This window comes from Heptranchias perlo, unplaced genomic scaffold, assembly GCF_035084215.1.
Source record: "Heptranchias perlo isolate sHepPer1 unplaced genomic scaffold, sHepPer1.hap1 HAP1_SCAFFOLD_60, whole genome shotgun sequence".
Lineage (NCBI taxonomy): Eukaryota > Metazoa > Chordata > Chondrichthyes > Hexanchiformes > Hexanchidae > Heptranchias > Heptranchias perlo.
Window position 1 is genome coordinate 1,106,696 of NW_027139623.1, and position 17,894 is coordinate 1,124,589.

At 42.7% G+C, this 17,894-nt stretch overlaps 1 protein-coding gene and 1 long non-coding RNA gene across 2 annotated transcripts in view; both read right to left on the reverse strand.

The window, feature by feature from the left end:
* Window positions 1-17,894, reverse strand: part of LOC137316675 (zinc finger protein 271-like) — a 114,167-nt gene that overhangs the window by 71,217 nt on the left and 25,056 nt on the right. The window lies entirely within an intron of this gene.
* LOC137316769 (uncharacterized) lies at window positions 6,704-16,405 on the reverse strand. The gene is made up of 3 exons (XR_010961591.1): window positions 16,100-16,405; window positions 15,447-15,532; window positions 6,704-9,341 (listed from the first exon to the last, which is right to left on the reverse strand). It is a non-coding gene; the product is annotated as an uncharacterized lncRNA (long non-coding RNA).

A 17,894-nucleotide genomic window follows, 5' to 3' on the forward strand; every position in this document is an offset into this window, starting at 1 on the left:
GTGACTCGCTTGGCGTGGATGGCGCACAGGTTGGTGTCCTCAAACAGCCCCACCAGGTAAGCCTCGCTGGCCTCCTGCAGGGCCATGACGGCCGAGCTCTGGAAGCGCAGGTCTGTCTTGAAGTCCTGAGCGATCTCTCGCACCAGGCGCTGGAAGGGCAGTTTGCGGATCAGCAGCTCGGTGGATTTCTGGTAGCGGCGGATCTCCCTCAGAGCCACAGTGCCTGGTCTGTAGCGATGAGGCTTCTTCACTCCGCCCGTGGCTGGAGCGCTCTTCCTCGCCGCTTTCGTCGCCAACTGTTTGCGAGGAGCTTTCCCGCCGGTCGATTTGCGCGCTGTCTGCTTGGTCCTGGCCATTTTCTGAACAGATCTCAACACAACCTGAGACACAGAGACTGTTAATGCGGAGTCACCTCTGGGGCCGCCTTTTATGGAGTCTATGGGCTCCGCCCATGGCCTGTGATTGGCTGAAGTCCCACACCCTGTCAGGGAGGGACTGCCCCGGGAATTTGATTTGGGCCCCAATTGGCTGAGCTGAAATAAATCTTCAATTTCAAAAAGCCCGCCAATTTCAGAGCATCAAATAACAGTTTCAAGAAAATCTCATTTCCCTCCAGCAATTTAAGAATCTCTCTCTTTATAATCTCCATTATTTCCTTCTCCTCAGCTCAAACCTCAGGCTGTTTCACATTCCGGTTCATTCTCTGATCTGTCTGTAAACGGGCGGGAATAAAGCCCCGGTCATTGCTTTCCGGAACGGGACAAAGTCCAGCTTCAATTTCAAAAATCCCGCAAGTTCCGGCCCGGTGAACCGCTCCTCAAACAGAAACTTCACATCGAACTGATAATTGAATGAGGGCAGGAAATAAAGAGCGAGCAGAGAGGACACAGCGGGAGAGGGAGTGAGGAGGGATTTTACTCTGAGCGGAGAATGTAATGTCTGGGGAAAGACTCTGGATCCCCGCCTGTTCATTTATACAGTGAAACCGGGAATTCCGCTGCTTCTCTCGGGATGGCCGAGAACCCCGGCCGTTGTTTCTGATCTCCCTGTACCGAGTGTTGGGGAATCTCCCCATAATAATTAAATATCGGAAACTGATTCCCCATCCCGAGATCTTTCCTCTCCCGTTCCCAGGTCAGTGCTCTCTCTGTGAGGCGGTGGGTGGCTCTTAGAAGAGCCTTTGTTTTGTGTTTGGTCAGAAAGGGTCGAGTTGTTCAGCCGCCGAATCCATAGAGAGTGCGGCCCTGCCGTTTCAGAGCGTACACCACATCCATGGCAGTGACCGTCTTGCGCTTGGCGTGTTCAGTGTAGGTGACCGCGTCCCTGATCACATTCTCCAGGAAAACCTTCAGCACCCCGCGGGTTTCCTCGTAGATCAGACCCGAGATCCGCTTGACACCGCCACGGCGAGCCAGGCGGCGGATGGCTGGTTTGGTGATCCCCTGGATGTTATCACGAAGCACTTTCCGGTGCCGCTTGGCTCCTCCTTTGCCCAGTCCTTTGCCTCCTTTACCTCTGCCAGACATGATGATTCTTCACTCAGATCGCCGCTGAATGAAAAACTCTCGCCTTTCTTCTCTATTTATAAAGCCCGCCCCGACCTGGTTGAGAAAGGCACATTATCGGAGAGGCCGGGGAGGAGTGTTTGAATGACTGACAGAGCATGAAGTGCGGGAGGGGAGGAGACTGGCTCAGAATGACGGACAAGCGGACGTGAAATTTCAAGCTCCGCCTCCAGGAATCAGTTACCGTCCTTTATAAACTTTTCACCAGCATCAAATGCGAAATATAAATTCAGACACAATCCTTACAGACTCCGCCTTAATATTCAAGGATTGCTCGAAAAAAAGGCGGAAAATACAATTTAAATTCAATAATTGAGGCACACTACAGTTCCAATACAACCACTATCATAACAGAATCAATCAGTGCCGCTACGGGACCGTTGGAAGAGGGAGTTTTAGTTTTCAGATTTGTAGCTGACAGTAGGCGCCCAATAGTTCAATAAACATAAATCGGTGTGGAAGGCACCCGATACCTTTCCGTGCTTGGGTCAGTATGGGACTGGATAGATTCAGGCACCTGGATGGATGGAAAATGATCCTGTGTGGGGACTGGATAGATTCAGGTACTGGGATGGACAGAGACAGTTCCTGTGTGGGGACTGGATTCAAGGACTGAGATGGACAGAGACTTGTCCCTGGCCACTGTGTGAAGCGGAATCTTAAACTTCGCAACCTCAGCGTCCAATTTACCCTGAGATAAGCATCAGACCCCATTTCCGCTCCACCACCAAGACCGCCAACTTCCACCTCCGAAACATCGCGCGTCTCCTCCCCTGCCTCAGCTGATCTGGTGCTGAAACCCTCACCCACGCCCTTGTTACCTCCAGACTTGGCTCTTCCAATGCTCCCCTGGTCAGCCTCCGATCTTCTGCCCTGTGTAAACTTGAACTCCTCCAAAACACCGTTCCCCTATCCCAACTCCCAACAAGACCCGTACACCGATCACCCATGTGCTCGGTGAATTACATTGGCTCCCATTAGTTTAACCGCTGTATTAACGTGGGATAACTGTAATCAATAGGTCAGTCTCTTCAGACAGTAACCAGCCCTTTCATAGATACAGTGGGTGGCTCTGAAAAGAGCCTTTGGGTTATCAGATTAAATCTTGGCTGCTTTATTTGCTCTTGGAGCTCACAGTGCTGGTTTTCTTCGGCAGCAGCACGGCCTGGATATTAGGCAGCACCCCGCCCTGAGCGATGGTCACCCGTCCCAGCAGCTTGTTGAGCTCCTCGTCGTTGCGGATGGCCAGCTGCAGGTGTCTGGGGATGATGCGGGTCTTCTTGTTGTCCCGGGCCGCGTTGCCGGCCAGCTCGAGGATTTCAGCCGTCAGATACTCGAGCACAGCAGCCAGATAGACCGGGGCTCCGGCACCCACACGTTCAGCGTAGTTCCCCTTTCGCAGGTGCCTGTGAACACGGCCCACAGGGAACTGCAGTCCGGCCCGCGATGAGCGAGACTTGGCCTTGGCCCGAGCTTTACCGCCGGTTTTTCCTCTTCCAGACATTTCCACAATCTCACAAACACTTTCACAAAGAATGAAGAAATCCTCCCGCACTCGCCCTTCTTATACCTTCTGGAGGAGTGCAGTGGGGGCAATTGTGATTGGTCCATCTGTTCTCAATCTCATTGGTTCAACGAACAGACCATTCAGAGTGCTGTTTAATTCACCAATCAATAGCCGGCAATGAGAAAAGGCGGAAAATACCGAACTGAACCGTTTTTTTCAAATTTGAAAAGCCCGCCAATATATTTGTAACACAAGAAGCGGATTTAGTAAATAATGTCGCGTAAAGACAAAGATTTAAAAATCTCTCTCCTTTTACTCTGTTGTTCCACATTTCCCATCACAACTTCCAGAATCTTTTACAATCCGGTTAAAATCGGACTTCATTCACCGTTCGCTTTCAATGGGGCTCCAATAAAGTCCCATTTTGTAACGGGACAGATTCCAGCTCAATCTTTGTAAAAGTAACAAACCACAGATTGTGGATTGATCCCTGTTCACAGGAGCTGCAGCACGATCGAAACCGGAGCCGAGACTCCTGGTGTAAGAAGTCGAACAGTGACAGAGCCTTTAGACTATTCTGTACTCGGTGTGAAGTCCCTTTCAGGGTTGCTGCTGTTTTACAAAGGATTGCGGTTCTGAAAGTGATATTCCCGAATAATGAACAAACAAACGTGAAAAGGAGAATGAAATGACTGAAGTCTAATCCACCCCCTTAAAACGGCTCTGAAGGGGCAGATGCGGGGGAAGGGGTGGAAAATGAACGGGAATGAGAGGATCAGGGACACGTTTTTGGTTATTGGGACTAAATAAAAAAGCGACACACAGATTAAACCGGGCTGTGATTATGAGAATCTTCCAGATTTCAAGAGAAACTACAAAAACACAAGAGTTATAGAGAGACAGTTAGTATCAAACTATCGACAGTAAAATGATTCCATGCAGAGGTGGCGGTACAGCGTCTTCAGAGAGACTGTGGGTGGCTCTTAAAAGAGCCTTTGTTTAATTTTTTTTCAGTACATTGTGGAGTTTTACTTGGAGCTGGTGTACTTGGTCACCGCCTTTGTCCCTTCCGACACGGCGTGCTTGGCCAGTTCCCCGGGCAGCAGCAGGCGCACGGCGGTCTGGATCTCCCGGGAGCTGATGGTGTGCCGTTTATTATAATGGGCCAGGCGGGAAGCCTCACCCGCGATGCGCTCGAAAATATCGTTCACAAAGGAGTTCATGATGCTCATGGCCTTGGAGGAGATGCCGGTGTCGGGGTGAACCTGCTTCATCACTTTGTAGACGTAGATGGAGTAACTCTCCTTCCTCGACTTTCTCCGCTTCTTGCCGCCCTTGGCTGGTGCTTTACTCAAGGTTTTCTTGGCGCCCTTCTTGGGAGCTGCTTTCTTGTCCTCAGGCATTTTCAAACTCAATTTCAAACCCAGAAATGACCCAAATCCGCTCCGAGCTCGGATTAAATGGGCAACCCCACAGCCCTATGGTAATGAGGGATGGGGGAAGGCAATGATTGTGATTGGGTCATTGGGAGTGATGCAACGTCACATTTTTTTTCACTCTCTTATTGGTTTCTTCAGATATCCAATCAGATTTAGTATTTGCCACCAATCACAAACACGCTCACACTGCACATTGTCCGGTTTCAGCAATTTGTTCCGAACTGTTGCAGTTCTGCTTCCGGCCAGTAGATGTCCCCAAACCCCGGGTCATTGAAGTTTGCAGATGAGAGAGGGACAGAAGATAAACTCATTCTTCACATTATATTGCACGAGTGGGATTTAGAAAAACTGGGAATAGGAAATATTTTGTTAGAAAAAACATGAGTTGTAATGCTGTATTAAATGCTTGTAATTAATTTAGGGGGTATTTTCTATACTGAGGAAGAATTCAACAAAATACAACAAGACTTTCAGAAGCTTGCTGAAAGGCGGTGTAAATGTCCATTGAATTTCCATATAGAAAGGTGTGCGGTGGTGCATTTTGCTCGGGGGAATAAGGAGGCCACATCCTGCTTGGAAAATAAGAGTCTGAATGGGGTAGAAGAGCAAAGGGATTTAGGGGTACAGATTGACAAATCATTAAAAGTAGCAACACAGGTTGATAAGGCCACAGAAAGCAAACATAGAAGTTTATTTCGAGAGGAATAGAATTGAAAAGCAGATAAGTTATGTTGAACTGTAATTTAAACTGTCAAACCTTCTGTCAAACTGTTAAACCATCCCTTTCTGAAATCCGTGCTGACTATTCTTTATTATATTTTCGGTTTGTAGATGTTTTTCTATTGCGTCATTGAGTAAAAGATTCCATGATCATTCCTACCACCGACCTTTAGTTAACTGGTCTATAGTTCCCTGGAATTGTTCTATCTCCTGTTTTAAAATATAAGAATCACATTAACTGTCATCCAGTCCTTTGGCACTATTCCTTTTGTGATGATTTTTTCTATATATGTAACAGTGCCTCTGCAATCTCTTCCTTTGCTTCATTTACTATGCACGGATGCAATCCATCTGAACGAGGAGTTTAACGACCCTTTCTAACTCAATATCTTTATATCTTTATTGATCTCTTCCTCTCATACCACATTCACCCTGTTAATCACCCGGGTAAATACTGAGGCAAAGTAATAATTCAATATTTCTGCCATTTCTCTGATGTTACCTGTGAGTTGATCTTGTGCATCCCTTAGTGGCACTCAAGATATTCTGATTTTCCTTTTGTTATTTATGTTTCAGTGGAATAATTTACTTTTTCTTTTTATATTCCTTGATAATTTTATTTCGTAGTTCCTCTTTGCTTCCCGAATTGTTTTTTTGACTTCTTCCTAACCTCTTCCTATTCTCTTTTGTCATCTTCTTATTTAATATCGATCAATGAGAAATTCCACCAGCTATTTGTGTCTGTTCAGTGGCTGATGTTTGGAAACTATTTATTGTCTGTGTTTAAAGTGCTAGAAAACCAAATTCCAAACTCCAGAGAAACACTCTATTTTTCCCTCCTTGTGAACTAAGGTGCTACAGTGGTGAGCAGAGCTGCCTTCGAAACAGTTAATTCTAACAGTTTTGAATCCCAGCACGATTAAATCACTAACACCAAGACTGGAACCGATCTGATGCTGTTCAGAGGGATAGTTTTTCCAAAACCGAAACAGGTCTAATTTGTATTAACAATATTTTTAAAATTCATTTATTTCCCCCATAATGTTGAATTTAACTCTGTTCTTTTGTATTATTATTTCCCCTGATCTGTACGGTGGATACGGGACACAATTGCTCGGATTCAGTGAAATTAATTGATTTTTTGAAGTTTTTCCCTCTGCTGATTCCCGTTCCTTATTTAAATTATGTCGGATTAACCTTTCTGATCTATAGAAGGGTCATAGTCCTGAACCGTTAACCCGAGCTTCCCTTCTCCACAGATGCTGCCGGACCTGCTGAGTCTTTCAAGCATTTTCGGTATAATATTTTGCATAATTTATCCTTTTCACCTTTGACGTTCGCCATTGAAACTTCCAGATTTGCGCTCAGTTTTTATTCGTGTTTCAGTTCGGTTTATTTGAATTAATATAAATCGTGTCCTGAGAAATCAGACAGAAATATTGCGCAATGTAGAGTGAAATTTAATTCACAACTTTGGAATGAGCAAAACAAAAACTTTATTATGAATCAATTGGCTTAATTTTTCACTGAAAAAATACGAGAGTAGAAGATACAGAGAGAAACTATTTCCTCACATTGCACATTTTCCTGTTTCTGTCACAACGACAGATAATGTGAATTTGTTCCACTCTGTTACAGTTCTCCCTTACGGCCAGTAGATGTCAGACTGTGTGTGAGTGTGGGATTCATTCTGCATCTATCAGTCTCTGGTGCTGCGTGTGAGTGAGAGATTCATTCTGAATCTGTCAGTCTCTGGTGCTGCGTGTGAGTGTGGGATTCATTCTGTATCTGTCAGTCCCTGGTATTGTATGTGAGTGTGGGATTCATTCTGAATCTGTCAGTCTCTGGTGCTGTATGTGAGTGTGGAATTTATTCTGTAACTCAGTCTCTGAGACAAAATGCAAGTCTGGATTCGTTCTATATTCTTATGTCAGGTTAGAGTCGATTGCTTGAAACAGTGTCTTTAATTCATTAATGTATGCACAGTCTTTTGTCGAGCATTAATTTGTAATTATGGATACACTTTGGGATTTTGTTTTAATCAAACAATGTGTGTGAGTTTTGGTGTAGGATTACATCTTAATCTCTGTGAAGATTATTGTGAATGATAATGTACGTTTCAATCTGTTACTGTGAAATTATTGGACTGGTATTTATTGTGCAGCTCAGTCTGCCCTGATGGAATTGATATTGTATCTTTCAGCATGACACTGAATGTGATTTATGGACTGGTGTAGCTCAGTCTGCACTAATGGAATTGATACTGTATCCTTCAGTCTGATTCTATGTAATATATTTAGACAAGTGTGTAAGGTGCAGCTCAGTCTGCGCTAATGGAATTGATATTGTATCTTTCAGTCTGATTCTGTGTAATATATTTAGACTAGTGTGTACGGTGTAGCTCAGTCGGCTATAATGGAATTGATACTGTATCTTTTAGTCTGATTCTGTGTAATATATTTAGACTAGTGTGTACCGTGTAGCTCAGTCAGCTATAATGGAATTGATACTGTATCTTTCAGTCTGATTCTGTGTAATATATTTAGACTAGTGTGTACGGTGTAGCTCAGTCAGCTATAATGGAATTGATACTGTATCTTTCAGTCTGATTCTGTGCAATATATTTAGACTAGTGTGTACCGTGTAGCTCAGTCAGCTATAATGGAATTGATACTGTATCTTTCAGTCTGATTCTGTATAATATATTTAGACTAGTGTGTACGGTGTAGCTCAGTCAGCTGTAATGGATTTGATACTGTATCTTTCAGTCTGTTACAGTATGAGGTTTTTGAACTGGTATGTAATGTGTAGCTCAGTCTGTACAAGTCAAATTGATACTGTGGCTCAATCAGCTATAATAAGAATGATACTGTATCTTTCAGTCCGACACCGTATGCGGTTTTTGAACTGGTATGTAATGTGTAGCTCAGACAGCATTAATGGAATTGATACTGTATCTTTCAGGCTGAGACTGAACGTGATTTTTGGATGGTATATAATGTGTAGCTCAGTCTGCACTAATGGAAATGATACTGTATCTTTCAGCATGGCCATGAAAGTGATTTTTGGACTGGTAGGTAATGCGTAGCTCAGTCTGCAGTAAAGGAATTGTTACTGTATCTTTCAGTCTAATCCTATATGCGAATTTTGGACTGTATATAATGTGTGGCTCAGTCTGCACTAATGGAATTGATACTGTATCTTTCAGTCTGATGCTGCGGAATATACTTAGACTGATGTGTAATGTGCAGCTCAATCCGCACCAATGAAATTGATACTGTATCTTTCAGCATGACCCTGAATGTGATTTCTGGACTGGTATTTAATGTGTAGCTCAGTCTGCACTAATGGAATTGATACTGTATGTTTCAGTTTCATACTGTGTGAGATTTATGGACTGGTATGTAATGTGTAGGTCAGTCTATACTAATCAAATCGATACTATATCTTTCAGTCTTATACTGTATGAGAATTTTGGACTGGTATCTAATGTATACCTCAATCTGCAGTAACGGAATTTAAACTGTACATTTCATTCTGACACTATGAGGTTTTTGTACATATATGTGAGTCAAATATGGGTAACATCTGAACTGGTATCTAATTTGTATCTCAGGGTACACTATTGGCATGAAGACTGCATCTTTAAACTCATAATGTGTGTGAGTTGTGGGCTGGTATTTAATTTGATTCTCGGGGTACACTATTGTGATTCATTCTGTACCTATCAATCAGTACCATGTGTCAGTTCTATCTGGTAGTTAATTTGTCGCTAAGGCTGAACTAATGTGAGATTGACACAATGCCTTTCAATCTGATACTGGGTGTGATTTTGGACTGGGAATTATTTATCTGCCGGTCAGCGGTAATGAGTCATTGTGAAATGGAAATTCCGTCTGTCTCTCCTGCTCTGTTTGACTGTTCGATTGGGATCAGTATGGGATTGACTATTTCTGCGGTGTGAGACTGTGGAACTGATGACCTGTCTGTGTCTCTGTGCTCTGTGAGTGATAATGTACATACTGTGTGTGAGAAGGAGCTGGCTGCACTGTTCCTTGTGCCTCGGGTGCAGGAAAGATCACACTGATTCTGGGTCCTTCAAGTATTTGCCTGCAGAAAGAGAAAGTATGTCTTGTAACTCAAGAACAGGTGAGGAGCAATGTAAATCGTGTCCTGAGAAATCAGAGAGAAATACTGCGCAATGTACAGTGAAATATAATGGGGTAAATTCACAACTATCAAATGAATGAAACAAAAACTTGATTATGAATCAATTGTCTTCATGTTTCACCGTTAAAATGTGCAAAAATAGGAGAGTAAAAGTTACAGACAGAAACTTTCCTCACATTGCACATTGTCCTGTTTCTGGAACCACGACAGATAATGTGAATTTGTTCCACTCTTTTACAGTTCTAGCTTACGTCCAGTAGAGGTCAGTCTCTGGTAATGTATATGAGAGTGGGGTTTATTCTGTATCTGGCTGTCTGTCTCTCTATGGTACTGTTTTTGAGAGTGGGATTATTCTGTATCTATCTCTGGTACTGTATATGAGAGTGGGGTTTATTCTGTATCTGTCTATCTCTGGTACTGTATATGAGAGTGGGGTTTATTCTGTATCTGTCTGTCTCTGGTACTGCATATGAGAGTGGAGTATATTCTGTATCTGTCTATCTCTGGTACTGTATATGAGAGTGGGGTTTATTCTGTATCTGTCTATATCTGGTACTATATATAAGAGTGGGGTTTATTCTGAATCTGTCAATCTCTGGTACTGTATATGAGAGTGGGGTTTATTCTGTATGTCTGTCTGTCTCTGGTACTGTATATGAGAGTGGGGTTTATTCTGTATCTGTCTATCTCTGGTACTGTATATGAGAGTGGGGTTTATTCTGTATCTGTCTATCTCTGGTACTGCATATGAGAGTGGAGTATATTCTGTATCTGACAGTCTCTGGTGCTTTATGTCAGTGTGAGATTAATTCCATCACTGTCATTCTCTGGTGCTGTGTGTGAGTGTGGAATTAACTATGTACCTGTCAGTCTCTGGTACTGTCTGTGAGTGTGGGATTCATTCTGTATCTGCCATTCTCTGCTGCTTTATCTCGGTGTGGGATTCATTATGTAATTCAGTCTCTGAGACAATGTGCAAGTCTAAATTCATTCCATATTCTTATTTCAGTTCAGAGTATCGTATTTGAAACTGTATCTTTAACACTCCAAATTATATACAGTTCTTTGTTGAGTATTGAATTTGTTAATATGGATACACTTTTCGATTTTCTTTAATTAAACAATGTGTGTGAGTTTTGGAGTAGTATTACATCTTAATCTCTGAACTCTATTGTGAATGATAATGTACCTTTCAATCTGTTCACATTGAAATTGCTGGACTGGTATGTAATGTGTAGTTCAGTCTGCAATAATGGGATTAATTCTGTGTCGGAGTCTAACACTGCGAGAGATTTTTGGACTGGTGAGTGACATATAGCTCAGTCTATGCTAATGGAATTCATATTGTATCTTTGAATCTGATATGGTATGACATTGTTGGACAGCTATATAATCTGTGGCCCTGTCTGCATGAACGGAATCGATACTGTATCTTTCAGCCCAATATTGTATGAGATTGTTGGGCTGTTATATAATTTTAGCTCAGGTGGTGCGAATAGAATTTAAACTATACTTTCCAGTCTGATCATTTATATGATTTGTGGACTGGGATGTAATGTGTAGCTCAGTCTGTACCAATGGTATTGCTACTGTTTATTTCAGTACAACATGAGTATTACCAATATATCGAATATGTAGCTCAGTCTGCACCAATGGAATTGACACTGTATCTTTCAATCTGACACTATGAAATGTATGGACTGGTATGTAATGCGCAACTCAGTCTGCAGTAATGTGATTGTGAGATTCATTCTGCATCTGTCAGTCTCTGGTACTGTTTGTGAGTGTGAGATTCATTCTGTATCTGTCAGTCCCTGATACTGTGCGTGAGTGAGATTCATTCTGTTCCTGGTACTGTATGTGTAGGATTCATTCTATATCTGTCAGTCTCTGGTACTGACTGTGAGCTTGGTGTATATTCTGCATCTGTCAGTCTCAGGGGTACTATATATAAGTGATGGATTCATTCTGTATCTGCCAGTCTCTGGTGCTATTTGTGAATGTGGGATTTATTCTGTATCTGTCAGTCTCTGGTGCTGTATGTGAATGTGAGATTCATTCTGTATCTGACATTCTCTGCTACTTTATCTCATTGTGGGATTCATTCTGTAATTCAGTCTCTGAGATAATGTGCAAGTCTGAATTCATTCTGTATTCTTATTTCAGTTTATAGTATCGTATTTGAAACTGTATCTTTAATACTTTAAATTATATATAGTTCTCCGTTGATTATTTAATTTGTAAATATGGATTACTTTTTGATTTTCTTTAATCAAACAATGTGTGTGAGTTTTGGAGTAGTATTACATCTTAATCTCTGAACTCTATTGTGAATGATAATGGACCTTTCAATCTGTTCATGGTGAAATTATTGGACTGGTATGTAATGTGTAGATCAGTCTGCAATAATGGGATTAATTCTGTATCTGAGTCTAACACTGTATGAGATTTTTGGACTGGTATGTAATATGTAGCTCATCCTGAACTAAAGGAATTGATACTGTATCTATCAGTCTGATACTGTATGAGATTTTTTGACTGAAATGCAATGCGTAGCTCAGTCTTCAATAATGGAAGTGATACTGAATCTTTCAATCTGATACTCTGAGATTTTAGGACTGGTAAGTAACATGGAGCTCAGTCTGTGCTAATGCAATTGATGTTGTATCTTTGAGTCTGATAGGATATGAGATTCTAGGACTGCTATATAATGTGTGGCTCAGTCTGCACTGATGAAATTGATACTGTATTTTTCAGTCTAACATTGTATGGGATTTTCAGGCTTGTATGTATTGTACAGCTCAGGCAGTGCTCATAGAATAGACACTGTATCTTCCTGTCTGATCATTTATGAGGTTTTTGGACTGGTATATAATGTGTAGCTCAGTCTGAACCAATAGTATTGATGCTGTTTATTTCATATAATACTGAGTATTTACCAATATATCTAATATGTAGCTCAGTCTGCTCTAATGGAATTTATACTGTATCTTTCAATCTGGCACCAGGAGATCTTTGGACTGGTCTGTAAAGTGTAACTCAGTCTGCAGTAATGTGACTGTGACATTCATTCTGTATCTGTCAGTTTCTGCTACTGTATGTGAGTGAAATTCATTCTGTTCCTGGTACTCTATGTGAGTGTGGGAATCATTCTGTATCTGTCAGTCTCTGGTATTGTGTGTGGGTGAGACATTCATTCTGTATCTATCAATTTCTGATGCTGTATGTGAGTGATATCAATTCTGTATCTGTCAGTCTGTGCTACAGTGTGTGAATGTGGGATTCATTTTGAATCTGTCAGTCTCTGGTACATTGTATGAGTTTGGGATTTATTCCATATATCAGTCTCTGGCACTCTATCGGAGTGTGAGATTCATTCTTTATCTGTATCTAATTTGTATCTCCATTTACAGTATGGCATTCAAAAGTGTATCTTTAATACCTTAATGCATGAATATTTTTTCCCAGTCTTCAATTGGTAGATAATGATATATTTTAAAATGTAATGCTGTCAGATATATTCAGATAATGTGGGCACTTTTTGGACTTCTATTAAATCTGTATCGATGGGAACACAATTGTGAATTAGTGTATCCTCGAAACTGATATGGTGACATTTTTGAACTTGTATAAAATGTGGAGCTCAGTCTGCATGAATAGAATACTGTATATTTCAGTCTGAATCTGTGTCAGTTTTTTTGTAATGGTTTCAAATGTGTAGCTCAGTCTGCACTAATGGAATTGATACTGTATCTTTCAATCTGACACTATGAGATTTTTGGACTGGTATGTAATGTGTAACTAAGCCTGCATTGATGGAATTGATACGGTATCTTTCAGTCTGTGACTGTGAGATTTTTGCATTGGTAAGTAATTTGTAACTCAGCCTGCACTAATATAGGTGACTGTGAGATTCACTTTGCATCTCTCAGCATCTGGTACTGCATGTGAGTGTGGGATTCATGCTGTATCTGTCACTCTCTGGTACTCTATTTGACTGTGGGATTCATTCTGTATATACATTCTCTGGTACTGTGTGTGGGTTTTGAATTATTTCCATATATGCAGTTTCTCATAATGTATGTTCGTATGGGATTCATTCTGTATGTGTCAGTCTCTGGTGCTGTGTGTGAGTGTGGGATTCATTCTGTATCTGTCAGTCTCTGGTACTGTGTGTGAGTGTGGGATTCATTCGGTATCTGTCAGTCTCTGGTACTGTTAGTGAATATGCGATTCATACTTTACCTTTCAGTCTCTCGTGCTTTATGAGAGTGTGGGATGAACTCGGTATCAGTCAGTCCTTGGTAATGTAGGCCTGTGTGCGATTCATTCTGTTTCTGTCATCTCTGGTACCATACTTGAGTGTGGGATTCACTCTGTGTCTGGCAACCTCTAGTACTGTATGTGAGTTTGGGATTCCTTCTGCATGTTAGTCTCTCTACTGTGTCTGAGTGTGTGATTCATTCTGTGTCTGTCTATATTTATTCTCTCAGATTACATTATGGTGTTCAATATTGTAGCTTTAATATCTTAATGTTTAAATAGTTTTTCTCATTATTTAATTGGTAAATATGGATACACTTTAGGATTTGATGCTGGAGGCTTTATTCAGATAATTTGCGTGCTTTTTGGACTCGTATCAAATCTGTATTTCTGTGAGTAATATTGTGAATGATAATGTATCGATCAAAATGATATGGTGATATTTTTGAAATGGTATATAATATGTAGATCAGTCTGCACTAAAGGAATTGACACTGCATCTTTAAATTTTATTTTATAAGATTTTTGGACTCGTGTGTAATGTGTATCTCAGTCTGTGCTTTTTTTTTATTCGTTCACGGGATGTGGGCGTCGCTGGCAAGGCCGGCATTTATTGCCCATCCCTAATTGCCCTCGAGAAGGTGGTGGTGAGCCGCATTCTTGAACCGCTGCAGTCCGTGTGGTGACGGTTCTCCCACAGTGCTGTTAGGAAGGGAGTTCCAGGATTTTGACCCAGCGACAAAGAAGGAACGGCAATATATTTCCAAGTCGGGATGGTGTGTGACTTGGAGGGGAACGTGCAGGTGGTGTTGTTCCCATGTGCCTGCTGCCCTTGTCCTTCTAGGTGGTAGAGGTCGCGGGTTTGGGAGGTGCTGTCGAAGAAGCCTTGGCGAGTTGCTGCAGTGCATCCTGTGGATGGTGCACACTGCAGCCACAGTGCGCCGGTGGTGAAGGGAGTGAATGTTTAGGGTGGTGGATGGGGTGCCAATCAAGCGGGCTGCTTTATCTTGGATGGTGTCGAGCTTCTTGAGTGTTGTTGGAGCTGCACTCATCCAGGCAAGTGGAGAGTATTCCATCACACTCCTGACTTGTGCCTTGTAGATGGTGGAAAGGCTTTGGGGAGTCAGGAGGTGAGTCACTCGCCGCAGAATACCCAGCCTCTGACCTGCTCTCGGAGCCACAGTATTTATATGGCTGGTCCAGTTAAGTTTCTGGTCAATGGTGACCCCCAGGATGTTGAAACCGTACCTTTAAATCTCACACTATGAAAATATTATAAACTGGTATTTATTTTGTTTCTCAGGTTACACTGTCAGGTTACACTGTCACAGCATTTCTCAATCTGTTACTGTACATGAGTTTTGGACTTGCAATTTGTGTTCAAATAGTACACTGTTCGAATGGATACTGCATGTATTAAACTCACGTGTGTGAGAGAGTTCTGGGCGAGTATTCAATTGGAATCTCGGGGTATCTGGTATTTAATTCATGGCTAATGTTGCCCTTTGGTGAAATTGACAACCTGAAAGCGTGATTTTGGACTGGGATTTTTTAATCTACCTGTCAGTGGGACTGAGTTTGTGAGAAATGGAACAGTGCAGCCAGCTCCTTCTCACACACAGTAAGTACATTATCACACACCTGCTCTGTTTGACTGTTGGATTGAAAAGGTGTCTCTGGAACTTGGGATCAGTGTGGGACTGACTACTTCTGCTGTCTGAGACTGTGGAACTGATGACCTGTCTGTGTCTCTGTGCTCTGTGTGTGTGATAATGTACTTACTGTGTGTGAGAAGGAGCTGGCTGCACTGTCCCTTTGCCTCGGGTGGAGGAAACATCACATTCATTCCAGCTCCTTCAAGGGTTTGCCTGTAGAAAGAAACGTATCTCTTGTAACTCAAGAACAGGACAGGTAGAAAATACAGAAGTTATCAGTTCAATATCTGTTAATAATTATTTTGAATATCCGCAAATGAAAACCAGTGATACAAACAGTGTCAGTGTCTGACTCCACTGCAGTACTGCAGCACTCAGCTTCTGCACACCAGGTGTGTTGGGCTGTTTTACAACAATTTAGTGACATCCAGACACAATCCAACCCCTGCACTGATCAGTGAATGGGACTACCCGATGGGGCTGGGACGTTTGTACAGGTCAGGTTTCTAATCCCCTCTCCCATGGGACTAACCGTTCAACTGAAAACAAAGAGCCGCTTTTTAAAATGTGTCCTTCACACTTCTCACCTGATGCCTGCAATAGATGCTCTTTGTATAACTCCCCACATCCTTACTGTCATGCTCTGTTTCCACTCCTCACTGTCCAATAACAATAAACAGGGTGAGACTGGAACTAAAGCAGGAACATTCACTGCTGGTTTGGGGAGAGAAAGCAGCAATGATTTTAAATAGCAGGTTCTTCCCATTCTCTCTCCCTTACCCTGGACACACCCTGGACACACACAGCCCGAGAATGACCTCTCCCTTCCCCCGCTCACTCCATGTTCCGGGACCAGTTCCTGATCCACTCCGCCTCTTACAAACAGCCCCCGGACTCAATGCCGATCTCTGAGCCCATCTGCGGACACGGTCCCGAAGCGATGAGCTGCTGTAACGAGGCTGCTCTTTGCTCCCTTCCCCCGGGGGCCGTGATCTCTCCATTCCCGGCTGTTTTAAACCATCTTCTTCCGCTCACTGAGGGAATGGCGCCCACAGGCCGAGCTGGGGGAGGGCAGCGCGCATGCGCTCTTCTGCTCTCCAACAACCAGCGCTGGGGGCGGGGCTGAGTTACGCATGCGCAGATATCTGGTTTAATTCCCAATACAAAAATCGATGGAAACTTTCCCCAATTGGAATTTTTCAGAGTCTGAGCAAAGGAAGTGGGTCTGGGGGAAAGGTCAGAGGGAATGGGGTCCACAGGCAGTGCTGGAACAGGCACCAGAATGGAAAACAGATGGGATTCCACCAGTGCCTAACGCTGGAATCCAGACTGACTTTACAATCTCTAACTATTAAACTAGATGTTTCCATCCCTGCTGTTTCTCTCGGTATCTTTTGATGGTAAAGAGTCTTTCAGAGATAAAGTGGGCGGCTCTGAAATGAACCTATGGATTCTGTTCATTCTTGGCCCCTTTACTGATAAAACTGATGCGAGGATGTCTCAGACCAATCCTGGAGAAACAGACGAGGTAAGAGTGAGTCGGTGTGTTTGTTGGGACCGTATAGGATTCATATCTGACAGCAAAAGTCACAGATTAACTTAACCGGAGTGAAACTCTCGGTCAATGAGAGTTATACCAAACGGCCCTGAGCTGCATAACTGCAGATGGTAGAACAGGCAAAAGGGGGTTAAATGTCGCCCATTGTTTTTGTCACTCTCTGCACTGTCCCTGAGTGTGGGATTAATAGCGTGTCTGTCTCTGGTACAATGACAGTGAGAGATGAGACCAGATCTTTTGTCTCTCCAACGGGATCTTTCTGGATAAAACGCAACTTTACAGATCAGTCTGGAACAAATACTGGAAATGTCTGTCGTTCTCTCTCTCTCTGGTGCTGTATACGTATGTTGGATACTGTTGGCAAGCGTAATATAGACACACTGATTGGAAGTGTAAGACTGACAGTGTGTGTTTGTCTCTCTCTAGTGCTGAACATGAAGGTGGGAGAACGTCTGATATAAAACAGAGAGAATGAGATGTCCGGGACGGGCCTCACAGTAACTGAGGATGTGTTCGGCTCCAGTCCCAGTTCATGGTCATTTTTTTTAACAGATTCAGGGCGAGAGTCTCTGTGAGACGGTAACACTGGCGGAGAAATTCTGCGCCACAACTCAAACACCAACACATGAGATTCTCCAAATCAGCTGGAATAAGGTGTTTGTAAACTGCTGAACCCTTCTGCGAGGGGATGTGTGGGGAGATAGAATCGGGTCTGGGACTGCAATGGAAGGAGGCGGGTTGACTTGTTATCGAAGGGACTGTATTTAGGCAGGAATATTACTGAATGTTAATTATAACGGGGTTTATTTAAAAGCTCCAGGCTTCTGGGAATCCTTGAATATGAAGCCCGAGTCTGTAAGGGTTTGTGCGGAGCGCTGTGCTTTGGTTCTATTATCGAGAAACGGTTTGAAATTGGCGGTTGGAGAAAGCTGGAGGTGGTATTTTTATTCTCACAGTCGTTACCAGGGCGATATGAGAGAGTAAACCAACTCAATATCAGAGTCACATTGAACATAT